The following is a 19,282-nucleotide window of genomic DNA, read 5'->3' as shown; positions in this document are numbered from 1 at the left end:
ATGTCACAGGGCGGGGATAATACACAGTGATGTCACAGTACAGGGATAATGCACACAGTGATGTCACAGTACAGGGATAATGCACACAGTGATGTCACAGTACAGGGATAATGCACACAGTGATGTCACAGTACAGGGATAATACACACAGTGATGTCACAGTACAGGGATAATGCCCACAGTGATGTCACAGGGCGGGATAATACACACAGTGGAGTCACAGTACAGGGATAATACACACAGTGATGTCACAGTACAGGGATAATGCACACAGTGATGTCACAGTACAGGGATAATGCACACAGTGATGTCACAGGGCGGGGATAATACACAGTGATGTCACAGTACAGGGATAATGCACACAGTGATGTCACAGTACTCGGATAATACACACAGTGATGTCACAGTACAGGGATAATGCACACAGTGATGTCACAGTACAGGGATAATACACACAGTGATGTCACAGTACAGGGATAATACACACAGTGATGTCACAATACAGGGATAATGCACACAGCGATGTCACAGTACAGGGATAATGCACACAGTGATGTCACAGTACAGGGATAATGCCCACAGTGATGTCACAGGGCGGGGATAATACACACAGTGATGTCACAGTACAGGGATAATGCACACAGTGATGTCACAGTACAGGGATAATACACACAGTGATGTCACAGTACAGGGATAATGCACACAGTGATGTCACAGTACAGGGATAATGCCCACAGTGATGTCACAGGGCGGGGATAATACACACAGTGATGTCACAGTACAGGGATAATGCACACAGTGATGTCACAGTACAGGGATAATACACACAGTGATGTCACAGTACAGGGATAATGCACACAGTGATGTCACAGTACAGGGATAATGCCCACAGTGATGTCACAGGGCGGGGATAATGCACACAGTGATGTCACAGTACAGAGATAATACACACAGTGATGTCACAGTACAGGGATAATATACACAGTGATGTCACAGTACAGGGATAATGCACACAGTGATGTCACAGTACAGAGATAATACACACAGTGATGTCACAGTACAGGGATAATACACACAGTGATGTCACAGTACAGGGATAATGCACACAGCGATGTCACAGTACAGGGATAATGCACACAGCGATGTCACAGTACAGGGATAATACACACAGTGATGTCACAGTACAGGGATAATACACACAGTGATGTAACAGTACTGGGATAATACACAGAGTGATGTCACAGGGCGGGGATAATGCACACAGTGATGTCACAGTACAGGGATAATACACACAGTGATGTAACAGTACTGGGATAATACACAGAGTGATGTCACAGGGCGGGGATAATGCACACAGTGATGTCACAGTACAGAGATAATGCACACAGTGATGTCACAGTACAGGGATAATGCACACAGTGATGTCCCAGTACAGAGATAATGCACACAGTGATGTCACAGTACAGGGATAATACACACAGTGATGTCACAGTACAGGGATAATACACACAGTGATGTCACAGTACAGAGATAATGCACACAGTGATGTCACAGTACAGGGATAATGCACACAGTGATGTCACAGTACAGGGATAATACACACAGTGATGTCACAGTACAGGGATAATACACACAGTGATGTCACAGTACAGGGATAATGCCCACAGTGATGTCACAGGGCGGGGATAATGCACACAGTGATGTCACAGTACAGAGATAATGCACACAGTGATGTCACAGTACAGGGATAATGCACACAGTGATGTCCCAGTACAGAGATAATGCACACAGTGATGTCACAGTACAGGGATAATACACACAGTGATGTCACAGTACAGGGATAATACACACAGTGATGTCACAGTACAGAGATAATGCACACAGTGAGGTCACAGTACAGGGATAATACACACAGTGATGTCACAGTACAGGGATAATGCCCACAGTGATGTCACAGGGCGGGGATAATGCACACAGTGATGTCACAGTACAGAGATAATGCACACAGTGATGTCACAGTGCAGGGATAATACACACAGTGATGTCACAGTACAGGGATAATACACACAGTGATGTCACAGTACAGGGATAATGCCCACAGTGATGTCACAGGGCGGGGATAATGCACACAGTGATGTCACAGTACAGGGATAATGCACACAGTGATGTCACAGTACAGGGATAATGCACACAGTGATGTCACAGGGCGGGGATAATACACAGTGATGTCACAGTACAGGGATAATGCACACAGTGATGTCACAGTACAGGGATAATGCACACAGTGATGTCACAGTACAGGGATAATGCACACAGTGATGTCACAGTACAGGGATAATACACACAGTGATGTCACAGTACAGGGATAATGCCCACCGTGATGTCACAGGGCGGGGATAATACACACAGTGGAGTCACAGTACAGGGATAATACACACAGTGATGTCACAGTACAGGGATAATGCACACAGTGATGTCACAGTACAGGGATAATGCACACAGTGATGTCACAGGGCGGGGATAATACACAGTGATGTCACAGTACAGGGATAATGCACACAGTGATGTCACAGTACACGGATAATACACACAGTGATGTCACAGTACAGGGATAATGCACACAGTGATGTCACAGTACAGGGATAATATACACAGTGATGTCACAGTACAGGGATAATGCAGACAGCGATGTCACAGTACAGGGATAATGCACACAGCGATGTCACAGTACAGGGATAATGCACACAGTGATGTCACAGTACAGGGATAATACACACAGTGATGTCACAGTACAGGGATAATACACACAGTGATGTCACAGTATAGGGATAATATACACAGTGATGTCACAGTACAGGGATAATGCCCACAGTGATGTCACAGGGCGGGGATAATACACACAGTGATGTCACAGTACAGGGATAATACACACAGTGATGTCACAGTACAGGGATAATACACACAGTGATGTCACAGTATAGGGATAATATACACAGTGATGTCACAGTACAGGGATAATGCCCACAGTGATGTCACAGGGCGGGGATAATACACACAGTGATGTCACAGTACAGGGATAATACACACAGTGATGTCACAATACAGGGATAATGCACACAGCGATGTCACAGTACAGGGATAATGCACACAGTGATGCCACAGTACAGGGATAATACACACAGTGATGTCACAGTACAGGGATAATACACACAGTGATGTCACAGTACAGGGATAATGCACACAGTGATGTCACAGTACAGGGATAATACACACAGTGATGTCACAGTACAGGGATAATGCACACAGTGATGTCACAGTACAGGGATAATGCCCACAGTGATGTCACAGGGCGGGGATAATGCACACAGTGATGTCACAGTACAGAGATAATACACACAGTGATGTCACAGTACAGGGATAATGCACACAGTGATGTCACAGTACAGGGATAATGCACACAGTGATGTCACAGTACAGAGATAATACACACAGTGATGTCACAGTACAGGGATAATACACACAGTGATGTCACAGTACAGGGATAATGCACACAGCGATGTCACAGTACAGGGATAATGCACACAGCGATGTCACAGTACAGGGATAATACACACAGTGATGTCACAGTACAGGGATAATACACACAGTGATGTCACAGGGCGGGGATAATACACACAGTGATGTCACAGTACAGGGATAATACACACAGCGATGTCACAGTACAGGGATAATGCACACGGTAATGTCACAGTACAGGGATAATACACACAGTGATGTCACAGTACAGGGATAATACACACAGTGATGTCACAGTACAGGGATAATACACACAGTAATGTCACAGTACAGGGATAATGCCCACAGTGATGTCACAGGGCGGGGATAATACACACAGTGATGTCACAGTACAGGGATAATACACACAGTGATGTCACAGTACAGGGATAATGCACACAGCGATGTCACAGTACAGGGATAATACACACAGTGATGTCACAGTACAGGGATAATGCCCACAGTGATGTCACAGGGCGGGGAGAATACACACAGTGATGTCACAGTACAGGGATAATACACACAGTGATGTCACAGTACAGGGATAATGCACACAGTGATGTCACAGTACAGGGATAATGCACACTGCGATGTCACAGTACAGGGATAATGCCCACAGTGATGTCACAGGGCGGGGATAATGCACACAGTGATGTCACAGTACAGGGATAATACACACAGTGATGTCACAGTACAGGGATAACACACACAGTGATATCACAGTACAGGGATAATACACACAGTGATGCCACAGTACAGGGATAACACACACAGCGATGTCACAGTACAGGGATAATGCACACAGTGATGTCACAGTACAGGGATAACACACACAGTGATGTCACAGTACAGGGATAATGCACACAGCGATGTCACAGTACAGGGATAACACACACAGTGATGTCACAGTACAGGGATAATGCACACAGTGATGTCACAGTACAGGGATAATACACACAGTGATGTCACAGTACAGGGATAATGCACACAGTGATATCACAGTACAGGGATAATGCACACAGTGATGTCACAGTACAGGGATAATGCACACAGTGATATCACAGTACAGGGATAATGCACACAGTGATGTCACAGTACAGGGATAACACACACAGTGATGTCACAGTACAGGGATAATGCACACAGTGATGTCACAGTACAGGGATAATACACACAGTGATGTCACAGTACAGGGATAATGCACACAGTGATATCACAGTACAGGGATAATGCACACAGTGATGTCACAGTACAGGGATAATGCACACAACCCGTAGTCCTAGATGCACTTGCCGGCGGTATAACGAATGCCAGGCTTAGATACAGCAACCAGCAGTGTCACACATGAAAGGCTTAGATACAGCAGTCGGTGGTATCACACATGACAGGCTTAGATGGTATCACGCAGGCTCTGTGCAGGGTGGCGGCAGACATTAGTGGGGTCACTCTGCGGGGACGTCTCAGGGAGCTGTCTGGTGTCTCCTGGGCGTCAGTGATTTTCTCTGTTTTGTATTTTCGTGGTTCTTGCCATCGCCCCTCCCCCATATAATCAGGCAGGACTGGGACATGGGAGCCTCTAGCAGCAGGAGACTGGTGGGGGGGGGTGAAGGTACGGATTGTCAGGACTAAGATTTCAGTGCTTTGTTTGCCAGGCCTCGAGTTGTCAGACCTTGGTTTGTTACGAATTATCATTTATCTTTATTATAGTTCCATTTATTCCATGGCGCTTTACATGTGAACAGGGGTATACATACAAGAACAATTACAATAATCTTGAACACAATGTGACGGCAACTGGTCCAGGAGGAGCGAGGACCCTGCCCGTGAGGGCTCACAGTCTACAGGGGATGGGTGAGGATACAATAGGTGAGGGTAGAGCTGGTCGTGCAGCGGTATGGTGGAGAGAGGACCCTGCCCCCGAGGGCTCACAGTCTACAGGGGATGGGTGAGGATACAGTAGGTGAGGGTAGAGCTGGTCGTGCAGTGGTATGGTGGAGCGAGGACCCTGCCCGCGAGGGCTCACAGTCTACAGGGGGGATGGGTGAGGATACAGTAGGTGAGGGTAGAGCTGGTCGTGCAGCGGTATGGTGGAGAGAGGACCCTGCCCGCGAGGGCTCACAGTCTACAGGGGGGATGGGTGAGGATACAGTAGGTGAGGGTAGAGCTGGTCGTACAGCTGTATGGTGGAGCGAGGACCCTGCCCCCGAGGGATCACAGTCTACAGGGGATGGGTGAGGATACAGTAGGTGAGGGCAGAGCTGGTCATACAGCGGTATGGTGGAGCGAGGACCCTGCCCGCGAGGGCTCACAGTCTACAGGGGATGGGTGAGGATACAGTAGGTGAGGGTAGAGCTGGTCGTACAGCGGTATGGTGGAGCGAGGACCCTGCCCCCGAGGGATCACAGTCTACAGGGAATGGGTGAGGATACAGTAGGTGAGGGTAGAGCTGGTCGTGCAGCGGTATGGTGGAGCGAGGACCCTGCCCCCGAGGGATCACAGTCTACAAGGGATGGGTGAGGATACAGTAGGTGGGGGTAGAGCTGGTCGTGCAGAGGTATGGTGGAGCGAGGACCCTGCCCGCGAGGGCTCACAATCTACAGGGGATGGGTGAGGATACAGTAGGTGAGGGTAGAGCTGGTCGTACAGCGGTATGGTGCAGCGAGGACCCTGCCCGCGAGGGCTCACAGTCTACAGGGGATGGGTGAGGACACAGTAGGTGAGGGTAAAGCTGGTCGTGCAGTGGTATGGTGGAGCGAGGACCCTGCCCGCGAGGGCTCACAGTCTACAAGGGATGGGTGAGGATACAGTAGGTGGGGGTAGAGCTGGTCGTGCAGAGGTATGGTGGAGCGAGGTCCCTGCCCGCGAGAGCTCACAATCTACAGGGGATGGGTGAGGATACAGTAGGTGGGGGTAGAGCTGGTCGTGCAGCGGTATGGTGGAGCGAGGACCCTGCCCGCGAGGGCTCACAATCTACAGGGGATGGGTGAGGATACAGTAGGTGAGGGTAGAGCTGGTCGTGCAGCGGTATGGTGGGGCGAGGACCCTGCCCGCGAGGGCTCACAGTCTACAAGGGATGGGTGAGGATACAGTAGGTGAGGATAGAGCTGGTCGTACAGCGGTATGGTGGAGCGAGGACCCTGCCCGCGAGGGCTCACAGTCTACAAGGGATGGGTGAGGATACAGGAGGTGAGGGTAGAGCTGGTCATACAGCGGTATGGTGGAGCGAGGACCCTGCCCGCGACGGCTCACAATCTACAGGGGATGGGTGAGGATACAGAAGGTGAGGGCAGAGCTGGTCGTGCAGTGGTATGGTGGAGCGAGGACCCTGTCCGCGAGGGTTCACAGTCTACATGGGATGGGTGAGGATACAGGAGGTGAGGGCAGAGCTGGTCGTGCAGTGGTATGGTGGAGCGAGGACCCTGTCCGCGAGGGTTCACAGTCTACAGGGGAAGGGTGAGGATACAGTAGGTGAGGGTAGAGCTGGTCGTGCAGCGGTATGGTGGAGCGAGGACCCTGCCCACGAGGGCTCACAGTCTACAGGGGATGGGTGAGGATACAGTAGGTGAGGGTAGAGCTGGTCGTACAGCGGTATGGTGGAGCGAGGACCCCGCCCACGAGGGCTCACAGTCTACAGGGGATGGGTGAGGATACAGTAGGTGAGGGTAGAGCTGGTCGTGCAGCGGTATGGTGGGGCGAGGACCCTGCCCGCGAGGGCTCACAGTCTACAAGGGATGGGTGAGGATACAGTAGGTGAGGATAGAGCTGGTCGTACAGCGGTATGGTGGAGCGAGGACCCTGCCCACGAGGGCTCACAGTCTACAGGGGATGGGTGAGGATACAGTAGGTGAGGGTAGAGCTGGTCGTACAGCGGTATGGTGGAGCGAGGACCCTGCCCACGAGGGATCACAGTCTACAGGGGATGGGTGAGGATACAGTAGGTGAGGGTAGAGCTGGTCGTGCAGCGGTATGGTGGGGCGAGGACCCTGCCCGCGAGGGCTCACAGTCTACAAGGGATGGGTGAGGATACAGTAGGTGAGGATAGAGCTGGTCGTACAGCGGTATGGTGGAGCGAGGATCCTGCCCGCGAGGGCTCACAGTCTACAAGGGATGGGTGAGAATACAGGAGGTGATGGTAGAGCTGGTCATACAGCGGTATGGTGGAGCGAGGACCCTGCCCACGAGGGCTCACAGTCTACAAGGGATGGGTGAGGATACAGTAGGTGAGGATAGAGCTGGTCGTACAGCGGTATGGTGGAGCGAGGACCCTGCCCGCGAGGGCTCACAGTCTACAAGGGATGGGTGAGGATACAGGAGATGAGGGTAGAGCTGGTCATACAGCGGTATGGTGGAGCGAGGACCCTGCCCGCGAGGGCTCACAGTCTACAAGGGATTGGTGAGGATACAGGAGGTGAGGGCAGAGCTGGTCGTGCAGTGGTATGGTGGAGCGAGGACCCTGCCTGCGAGGTCTCACAGTCTACAAGGGATGGGTGAGGATACAGTAGGTGAGGGTAGAGCTGGTCGTGCAGCGGTATGGTGGAGCGAGGACCCTGCCCGCGAGGGCTCACAGTCTACAGGGGATGGGTGAGGATACAGTAGGTGAGGGTAGAGCTGGTCGTGCAGCGGTGTGGTGGAGCGAGGACCCTGTCTCACAATCTACAGGGGATGGATGAGGATACAGTAGGTGAGGGTAGAGCTGGTCGTGCAGCGGTATGGTGGAGAGAGGACCCTGCCCGCGAGGGCTCACAGTCTACAAGGGATGGGTGAGGATACAGTAGGTGGGGGTAGAGCTGGTCGTGCAGCGGTATGGTGGAGAGAGGACCCTGCCCGTGAGGGCTCACAATCTACAAGGGATGGGTGAGGATACAGTAGGTGGAGGTAGAGCTGGTCGTACAGCGGTATGGTGGAGCGAGGACCCTGCCCGCGAGGGCTCACAGTCTACAGGGGATGGGTGAGGATACAGTAGGTGAGGGTAGAGCTGGTCGTACAGCGGAATTGGTGGAGCGAGGACCCTGCCCACGAGGGCTCACAGTCTACAGGGGATGGGTGAGGATACAGTAGGTGAGGGTAGAGCTGGTCGTGCAGCGGTATGGTGGAGCGAGGACCCTGCCCGCGAGGGCTCACAGTCTCCAAGGGATGGATGAGGATACAGTAGGTGATTGTAGAGCTGGTTGTACAGCGATATGGTGGAGCGAGGACCCTGCCCGCGAGGGCTCACAGTCTACAGGGGATGGGTGAGGATACAGTAGGTGAGGGTAGAGCTGGTCGTGGAGCGGTATGGTGGAGCGAGGACCCTGCCCGCGAGGGCTCACAGTCTACAGGGGATCGGTGAGGATACAGTAGGTGAGGGTAGAGCTGGTCGTGCAGCAGTATGGAGGAGCGAGGACCCTGCCCGCGAGGGCTCACAGTCTACAAGGGATGGGTGAGGATACAGTAGGTGAGGATAGAGCTGGTCGTACAGCGGTATGGTGGAGCGAGGACCTTGCCCGCGAGGGCTCACAGTCTGCAAGGGATGGGTGAGGATACAGGAGGTGAGGGTAGAGCTGGTCATACAGCGGTATGGTGGAGCGAGGACCCTGCCCGCGAGGGCTCACAGTCTACAAGGGATTGGTGAGGATACAGGAGGTGAGGGCAGAGCTGGTCGTGCAGTGGTATGGTGGAGCGAGGACCCTGCCCGCGAGGGTTCACAGTTTACAGGGGATGGGTGAGGATACAGTAGGTGAGGGTAGAGCTGGTCGTGCAGCGGTATGGTGGAGCGAGGACCCTGCCCGCGAGGGTTCACAGTTTACAGGGGATGGGTGAGGATACAGTAGGTGAGGGTAGAGCTGGTCGTGCAGCGGTATGGTGGAGCGAGGACCCTGCCCGCGAGGGCTCACAGTCTACAAGGGATGGATGAGGATACAGTAGGTGAGGGTAGAGCTGGCTGTACAACGATATGGTGGAGCGAGGACCCTGCCCGCGAGGGCTCACAGTCTACAGGGGATGGGTGAGGATACAGTAGGTGAGGGTAGAGCTGGTCGTGGAGCGGTATGGTGGAGCGAGGACCCTGCCCGCGAGGGCTCACAGTCTACAGGGGATCGGTGAGGATACAGTAGGTGAGGGTAGAGCTGGTCGTGCAGCAGTATGGAGGAACGAGGACCCTGCCTGCGAGGGCTCACAGTCTACAAGGGATGGGTGAGGATACAGTAGGTGAGGGTAGAGCTGGTCGTGCAGCGGTATGGTGGAGCGAGGACCCTGCCCGCGAGGGCTCACAGTCTACAGGGGATGGGTGAGGATACAGTAGGTGAGGGTAGAGCTGGTCGTGCAGCGGTGTGGTGGAGCGAGGACCCTGTCTCACAATCTACAGGGGATGGGTGAGGATACAGTAGGTGAGGGTAGAGCTGGTCGTGCAGCGGTATGGTGGAGAGAGGACCCTGCCCGCGAGGGCTCACAGTCTACAAGGGATGGGTGAGGATACAGTAGGTGGGGGTAGAGCTGGTCGTGCAGCGGTATGGTGGAGAGAGGACCCTGCCCGCGAGGGCTCACAATCTACAAGGGATTGGTGAGGATACAGTAGGTGGAGGTAGAGCTGGTCGTACAGCGGTATGGTGGAGCGAGGACCCTGCCCGCGAGGGCTCACAGTCTACAGGGGATGGGTGAGGATACAGTTGGTGAGGGTAGAGCTGGTCGTGCAGCGGTATGGTGGAGCGAGGACCCTGCCCGCGAGGGCTCACAGTCTACAGGGGATGGGTGAGGATACAGTAGGTGAGGGTAGAGCTAGTGGTACAGCGGAATTGGTGGAGCGAGGACCCTGCCCACGAGGGCTCACAGTCTACAGGGGATGGGTGAGGATACAGTAGGTGAGGGTAGAGCTGGTCGTGCAGCGGTATGGTGGGGCGAGGACCCTGCCCGCGAGTGCTCACAGTCTACAAGGGATGGGTGAGGATACAGTAGGTGAGGATAGAGCTGGTCGTGCAGCGGTATGGTGGGGCGAGGACCCTGCCCGCGAGTGCTCACAGTCTACAAGGGATGGGTGAGGATACAGTAGGTGAGGATAGAGCTGGTCGTACAGCGGTATGGTGGAGCGAGGACCCTGCCCACGAGGGCTCACAGTCTACAGGGGATGGGTGAGGATACAGTAGGTGAGGATAGAGCTGGTCGTGCAGCGGTATGGTGGGGCGAGGACCCTGCCCGCGAGGGCTCACAGTCTACAAGGGATGGGTGAGGATACAGTAGGTGAGGATAGAGCTGGTCGTACAGCGGTATGGTGGAGCGAGGACCCTGCCCGCGAGGGCTCACAGTCTACAAGGGATGGGTGAGGATACAGGAGGTGAGGGTAGAGCTGGTCATACAGCGGTATGGTGGAGCGAGGACCCTGCCCGCGAGGGCTCACAGTCTACAGGAGATGGGTGAGGATACAGTAGGTGAGGGTAGAGCTGGTCGTACAGCGGTATGGTGGAGCGAGGACCCTGCCCACGAGGGCTCACAGTCTACAGGGGATGGGTGAGGATACAGTAGGTGAGGGTAGAGCTGGTCGTGCAGCGGTATGGTGGGGCGAGGACCCTTCCCGCGAGGGCTCACAGTCTACAAGGGATGGGTGAGGATACAGTAGGTGAGGATAGAGCTGGTCATACAGCGGTATGGTGGAGCGAGGACCCTGCCCACGAGGGCTCACAGTCTACAGGGGATGGGTGAGGATACAGTAGGTGAGGGTAGAGCTGGTCGTACAGCGGTATGGTGGAGCGAGGACCCTGCCCACGAGGGCTCACAGTCTACAAGGGATGGGTGAGGATACAGTAGGTGAGGATAGAGCTGGCCTACAGCGGTATGGTGGAGCGAGGACCCTGCCCGCGAGGGCTCACAGTCTACAAGGGATGGGTGTGGATACAGGAGGTGAGGGTAGAGCTGGTCATACAGCGGTATGGTGGAGCGAGGACCCTGCCCGCGAGGGCTCACAGTCTACAAGGGATGGGTGAGGATACAGGAGGTGAGGGCAATGCTGGTCGTGCAGTGGTATGGTGGAGCGAGGACCCTGCCCGCGAGGGTTCACAGTCTACAGGGGATGGGTGAGGATACAGTAGGTGAGGGTAGAGCTGGTCGTGCAGCGGTATGGTGGAGCGAGGACCCTGCCCGCAAGGGCTCACAGTCTCCAAGGGATGGATGAGGATACAGTAGGTGATTGTAGAGCTGGTTGTACAGCGATATGGTGGAGCGAGGACCCTGCCCGCGAGGGCTCACAGTCTACAGGGGATGGGTGAGGATACAGTAGGTGAGGGTAGAGCTGGACGTGGAGCGGTATGGTGGAGCGAGGACCCTGCCCGCGAGGGCTCACAGTCTACAGGGGATCGGTGAGGATACAGTAGGTGAGGGTAGAGCTGGTCGTGCAGCAGTATGGAGGAGCGAGGACCCTGCCCGCGAGGGCTCACAGTCTACAAGGGATGGGTGAGGATACAGTAGGTGAGGATAGAGCTGGTCGTGCAGCGGTATGGTGGAGCGAGGACCCTGCCCGCGAGGGCTCACAGTCTACAGGGGATGGGTGAGGATACAGTAGGTGAGGGTAGAGCTGGTCGTGCAGCGGTGTGGTGGAGCTAGGACCCTGTCTCACAATCTACAGGGGATGGGTGAGGATACAGTAGGTGAGGGTAGAGCTGGTCGTGCAGCGGTATGGTGGAGAGAGGACCCTGCCCGCGAGGGCTCACAGTCTACAAGGGATGGGTGAGGATACAGTAGGTGGGGGTAGAGCTGGTCGTGCAGCGTTATGGTGGAAAGAGGACCCTGCCCGCGAGGGCTCACAATCTACAAGGGATGGGTGAGGATACAGTAGGTGGGGGTAGAGCTGGTTGTACAGTGGTATGGTGGAGCAAGGACACTGCCCGCGAGGGCTCACAGTCTACAGGGGATGGGTGAGGATACAGTAGGTGAGGGTAGAGCTGGTCGTGCAGCGGTATGGTGGAGCGAGGACCCTGCCCCCGAGGGCTCACAGTCTACAAGGGATGGGTGAGGATACAGTAGGTGAGGGTAGAGCTGGTCGTGCAGCGGTATGGTGGAGCGAGGACCCTGCCCCCGAGGGCTCACAGTCTACAAGGGATGGGTGAAGATACAGTAGGTGAGGTAGAGCTGGTCGTGCAGCGGTATGGTGGAGCGAGGCCTCACAATCTACAAGGGATGGGTGAGGATACAGTAGGTGAGGGTAGAGCTGGTCATGCAGCGGTATGGTGGAGCGAGGACCCTGCCCGCGAGGGCTCACAGTCTACAGGGGATGGTTGAGGATACAGTAAGTGAGGGTAGAGCTGGTCGTGCAGCTGTATGGTGGAGTGAGGACCCTGCCCCCAAGGGCTCACAGTCTACAAGGGATGGGTGAGGATACAGTAGGTGAGGGTAGAGCTGGTCGTGCAGCGGTATGGTGGAGCGAGGACCCTGCCCGCGAGGGCTCACAGTCTACAAGGGATGGGTGAGGATACAGTAGGTGGGGGTAGAGCTGGTCATACAGCGGTATGGTGGAGCGAGGACCCTGCCCGCGAGGGCTCACAGTCTACAGGGGATGGGTGAGTATACAGTAGGTGGGGGCAGAGCTGGTCGTGCAGCGGTATGGTGGAGCGAGGACCCTGCCCGCGAGGGCTCACAGTCTACAGGGGATGGGTGAGGATACAGTAGGTGAGGGTAGAGCTGGTCGTGCAGCGGTATGGAGGAGCGAGGACCCTGCCCGCGAGGGCTCACAGTCTACAAGGGATGGGTGAGGATACAGTAGGTGAGGATAGAGCTGGTCGTGCAGCGGTATGGTGGAGCGAGGACCCTGCCCGCGAGGGCTCACAGTCTACAGGGGATGGGTGAGGATACAGTAGGTGAGGGTAGAGCTGGTCGTGCAGCGGTGTGGTGGAGCTAGGACCCTGTCTCACAATCTACAGGGGATGGGTGAGGATACAGTAGGTGAGGGTAGAGCTGGTCGTGCAGCGGTATGGTGGAGAGAGGACCCTGCCCGCGAGGGCTCACAGTCTACAAGGGATGGGTGAGGATACAGTAGGTGGGGGTAGAGCTGGTCGTGCAGCGTTATGGTGGAAAGAGGACCCTGCCCGCGAGGGCTCACAATCTACAAGGGATGGGTGAGGATACAGTAGGTGGGGGTAGAGCTGGTTGTACAGTGGTATGGTGGAGCAAGGACACTGCCCGCGAGGGCTCACAGTCTACAGGGGATGGGTGAGGATACAGTAGGTGAGGGTAGAGCTGGTCGTGCAGCGGTATGGTGGAGCGAGGACCCTGCCCCCGAGGACTCACAGTCTACAAGGGATGGGTGAGGATACAGTAGGTGAGGGTAGAGCTGGTCGTGCAGCGGTATGGTGGAGCGAGGACCCTGCCCCCGAGGGCTCACAGTCTACAAGGGATGGGTGAGGATACAGTAGGTGAGGGTAGAGCTGGTCGTGCAGCGGTATGGTGGAGCGAGGCCTCACAATCTACAAGGGATGGGTGAGGATACAGTAGGTGAGGGTAGAGCTGGTCATGCAGCGGTATGGTGGAGCGAGGACCCTGCCCGCGAGGGCTCACAGTCTACAGGGGATGGTTGAGGATACAGTAAGTGAGGGTAGAGCTGGTCGTGCAGCTGTATGGTGGAGCGAGGACCCTGCCCCCAAGGGCTCACAGTCTACAAGGGATGGGTGAGGATACAGTAGGTGAGGGTAGAGCTGGTCGTGCAGCGGTATGGTGGAGCGAGGACCCTGCCCGCGAGGGCTCACAGTCTACAGGGGATGGGTGAGGATACAGTAGGTGAGGGTAGAGCTGGTCGTGCAGCGGTATGGTGGAGCGAGGACCCTGCCCGCGAGGGCTCACAGTCTACAGGGGATGGGTGAGGATACAGTAAGTGAGGGTAGAGCTAGTCGTGCAGCGGTATGGTGGAGCGAGGACCCTGCCCGCGAGGGCTCACAGTCTACAAGGGATGGGTGAGGATACAGTAGGTGGGGGTAGAGCTGGTCATACAGCGGTATGGTGGAGCGAGGACCCTGCCCGCGAGGGCTCACAGTCTACAGGGGATGGGTGAGGATACAGTAGGTGGAGGCAGAGCTGGTCGTGCAGCGGTATGGTGGAGCGAGGACCCTGCCCGCGAGGGCTCACAGTCTACAGGGGATGGGTGAGGATACAGTAGGTGAGGGTAGAGCTGGTCGTGCAGCGGTATGGTGGAGCTAGGACCCTGCCCGCGAGGGCTCACAGTCTACAAGAGATGGGAGAGGATACAGTAGGTGAGGGTAGAGCTGGTTGTACAGCGATATGGTGGAGCGAGGACCCTGCCCGCGAGGGCTCACAGTCTACAGGGGATGGGTGAGGATACAGTAGGTGAGGGTAGAGCTGGTCGTGGAGCGGTATGGTGGAGCGAGGACCCTGCCCGCAAGGGCTCACAGTCTACAAGGGATGGGTGAGGATACAGTAGGTGGGGGTACAGCTGGTCGTACAGCGGTATGGTGGAGCGAGGACCCTGCCCGCGAGGGCTCACAGTCTACAAGGGATGGGTGAGGATACAGTAGGTGAGGGTAGAGCTGGTCGTGCAGCGGTATGGAGGAGCGAGGACCCTGCCCGCGAGGGCTCACAGTCTACAAGGGATGCGTGAGGATACAGTAGGTGAGGGTAGAGCTGGTCGTGCAGCGGTATGGTGGAGAGAGGACCCTGCCCGCGAGGGCTCACAGTCTACAAGGGATGGGTGAGGATACAGTAGGTGGGGGTAGAGCTGGTCGTGCAGCGGTATGGTGGAGAGAGGACCCTGCCCGCGAGGGCTCACAATCTACAAGGGATGGGTGAGGATACAGTAGGTGGAGGTAGAGCTGGTCGTACAGCGGTATGGTGGAGCGAGGACCCTGCCCGCGAGGGCTCACAGTCTACAAGGGATGGGTGAGGATACCGTAATTGAGGGTAGAGCTAGTCGTGCAGCGGTATGGTGGAGCGAGGACCCTGCCCGCGAGGGCTCACAGTCTACAGGGGATGGGTGAGGATACAGTAAGTGAGAGTAGAGCTAGTCGTGCAGCGGTATGGTGGAGCAAGGACCCTGCCCGCGAGGGCTCACAGTCTACAAGGGATGGGTGAGGATACAGTAGGTGGGGGTAGAGCTGGTCATACAGCGGTATGGTGGAGCGAGGACCCTGCCCACGAGGGCTCACTGTCTACAGGGGATGGGTGAGGATACAGTAGGTGAGGGCAGAGCTGGTCATGCAGCGGTATGGTGGAGCGAGGACCCTGCCCGCGACGGCTCACAATCTACGAGAGATGGGTGAGGATACAGTAGGTGAGGGGAGAGCTGGTCGTGCAGCAGTATGGTGGAGCGAGGACCCTGCCCGCGAAGGCTCACAGTCTACAAGGGATGGGTGAGGATACACGGGGTGAGGGTAGAGCTGGTCTTGCAGCGGTATGATGGAGCGAGGACCCTGCCCGCGAGGGCTCACAGTCTACAAGGGATGGGTGAGGATACAGTAGGTGAGGATAGAGCTGGTCGTACAGCGGTATGGTGGAGCGAGGACCCTGCCCGCGAGGGCTCACAGTCTACAAGGGATGGGTGAGGATACAGTAGGAGAGGGTAGAACTGGTCATACAGCGGTATGGTGGAGCGAGGACCCTGCCCGCGAGGGCTCACAGTCTACAAGGGATGGGTGAGGATACAGGAGGTGAGGGCAGAGCTGGTCGTGCAGTGGTATGGTGGAGCGAGGACCCTGCCCGCGAGGGCTCACAGTCTACAGGGGATGGGTGAGGATACAGTAGGTGAGGGTAGAGCTGGTCGTGCAGCGGTATGGTGGAGCGAGGACCCTGCCCGCGAGGGCTCACAGTCTACAAGGGATGGGTGAGGATACAGTAGGTGAGGGTAGAGCTGGTTGTACAGCGATATGGTGGAGCGAGGACCCTGCCCGGGAGGGCTCACAGTCTACAGGGGATGGGTGAGGATACAGTAGGTGAGGGTAGAGCTGGTCGTGGAGCGATATGGTGGAGCGAGGACCCTGCCCGCGAGGGCTCACAGTCTACAAGGGATAGGTGAGGATACAGTAGCTGAGGGTAGTGCTGGTCGTGCAGCGGTATGGTGGAGCAAGGACTCTGCCCGCGAGGGCTCACAGTCTACAGGGGATGGGTGAGGATACAGTAGGTGGGGGTAGAGCTGGTCGTACAGCGGTATGGAGGAGCGAAGACCCTGCCCGCGAGGGCTCACAGTCTACAAGGGATGTTTGAGGATACAGTAGGTGAGGGTAGAGCTGGTCGTGCAGCGGTATGGTGGAGAGAGGACCCTGCCCGCGAGGACTCACAGTCTACAAGGGATGGGTGAGGATACAGTAGGTGAGGGTAGAGCTGGTCTTGCAGCGGTATGGTGGAGAGAGGACTCTGCCCGCGAGGGCTCACAATCTACAAGGGATGGGTGAGGATACAGTAGGTGGGGGTAAAGCTGGTCGTACAGCGGTATGGTGGAGCGAGGACCCTGCCCGCGAGGGCTCACAGTCTACAAGGGATGGGTGAGGATACAGTAGGTGAGGGTAGAGCTAGTCGTGCAGCGGTATGGTGGAGCGAGGACCCTGCCCCCGAGGGCTCACAGTCTACAAGGGATGGGTGAGAATACAGTAGGTGAGGGTAGAGCTGGTCATGCAGCGGTATGGTGGAGTGAGGACCCTGCCCGCGAGGGCTCACAGTCTACAAGGGATGGGTGAGGATACAGTAGGTGAGGGTAGAGATAGTCATGCAGCGGTATGGTGGAGCGAGGACCCTGCCCCCGAGGGCTCACAGTCTACAAGGGATGGATGAGGATACAGTAGGTGAGGGTAGAGCTGGTCATGCAGCGGTATGGTGGAGCGAGGTCCCTGTCCGCGAGGGCTCACAGTCTACAGGGGATGGGTGAGGATACAGTAGGTGAGGGTAGAGCTGGTCGTGCAGCGGTATGGTGGGGCGAGGACCCTGCCCGCGAGGGCTCACAATCTACAAGGGATGGGTGAGGATACAGTAGGTGAGGGTAGAGCTGGTCGTGCAGCGGTATGCTGGAGCGAGGACCCTGCCCGCGAGGACTCACAATCTACAGGGGATGGGTGAGGATACCGTAAGTGAGGGTAGAGCTGGTCGTGCAGCGGTATGGTGGAGCGAGGACCCTGCCCGTGAGGACTCACAGTCTACAAGGGATGGGTGAGGATACAGTAGGTAGGGGAAGAGCTGGTCATACAGCGGTATGGTGGAGCGAGGACCCTGCCCGCGAGTGCTCACAATCTACGAGGGATGGGTGAGGATACAGTAGGTGAGGGTAGAGCTGGTCGTGCAGCGGTATGGTGGAGCGAGGACCCTGCCCGCGAGGGCTCACAATCTACGAGGGATGGGTGAGGATACAGTAGGTGAGGGTAGAGCTGGTCGTACAGCAGTATGGTGGAGCGAGGACCCTGCCCGCGACGGCTCACAGTCTACAAGGGATGGGTGAGGATACAGTAGGTGAGGGTAGAGCTGGTCGTGCAGCGGTATGGAGGAGCGAGGACCCTGCCTGCGAGGGCTCACAGTCTACAAGGGATGGGTGAGGATACAGTAGGTGGGGGTAGAGCTGGTCGAGCAGCGGTATGGTGGAGCGAGGACCCTGCCCGCGAAGGCTCACAGTCTACAAGGGATGGGTGAGGATACAGTAGGTGAGGGTAGAGCTAGTCGTGCAGCGGTATGGTGGAGCGAGGACCCTGCCCGCGAGGGCTCACAGTCTACAAGGGATGGGTGAGTATACAGTAGGTGAGGGTAGAGCTGGCTGTACAGCGGTATGGTGGAGCGAGGACCCTGCCCCCGAGGGCTCACAGTCTACAAGTGATGGGTGAGGATACAGTAGCTGAGGGTAGAGCTGGTCGTGCAGCGGTATGGTGGAGCGAGGACCCTGCCCGCGAGGGCTCACAGTCTACAGGGGATGGGTGAGGATACAGTACGTGAGGGTAGAGCTGATCGTGCAGCGGTATGGTGGAGCGAGGACCCTGCCCGCGAGGCCTCACAGTCTACAAGGGATGGGTGAGGATACAGTAGTTGGGGGTAGAGCTGGTCATACAGCTGTATGGTGGAGCGAGGACCCTGCCCGCGAGGGCTCACAGTCTACAGGGGATGGGTGAGGATACAGTAGGTGGGGGTAGAGCTGGTCGTGCAGCGGTATGGTGGAGCGAGGACCCTGCCCGCGAGGGCTCACACTCTACAAGGGATGGGTGAGGATACAGTAGGTGAGGGTAGAGCTAGTCGTGCAGCGGTATGGTGGAGCGAGGACCCTGCCCCCGAGGGCTCACAGTCTACAAGGGATGGGTGAGGATACAGTAGGTGAGGGTAGAGCTGGTCATGCAGCGGTATGGTGGAGCGAGGTCCCTGCCCGCGAGGGCTCACAGTCTACAGGGGATGGGTGAGGATACAGTAGGTGAGGGTAGAGCTGGTCGTGCAGCGGTATGGTGGGGCGAGGACCCTGCCCGCGAGGGCTCACAATCTACAAGGGATGGGTGAGGATACAGTAGGTGAGGGTAGAGCTGGTCGTGCAGCGGTATGCTGGAGCGAGGACCCTGCCCGCGAGGGCTCACAATCTACAGGGGATGGGTGAGGATACAGTAAGTGAGGGTAGAGCTGGTCGTGCAGCGGTATGGTGGAGCGAGGACCCTGCCCGTGAGGACTCACAGTCTACAAGGGATGGGTGAGGATACAGTAGGTAGGGGAAGAGCTGGTCATACAGCGGTATGGTGGAGCGAGGACCCTGCCCGCGAGTGCTCACAATCTACGAGGGATGGGTGAAGATACAGTAGGTGAGGGTAGA

This window comes from Phyllobates terribilis, unplaced genomic scaffold, assembly GCF_046119375.1.
Source record: "Phyllobates terribilis strain yellow unplaced genomic scaffold, ASM4611937v1 Scaffold_8__6_contigs__length_399053987, whole genome shotgun sequence".
Classification (NCBI taxonomy): Eukaryota; Metazoa; Chordata; class Amphibia; order Anura; family Dendrobatidae; genus Phyllobates; species Phyllobates terribilis.
This window is presented reverse-complemented; position numbering follows the sequence as displayed.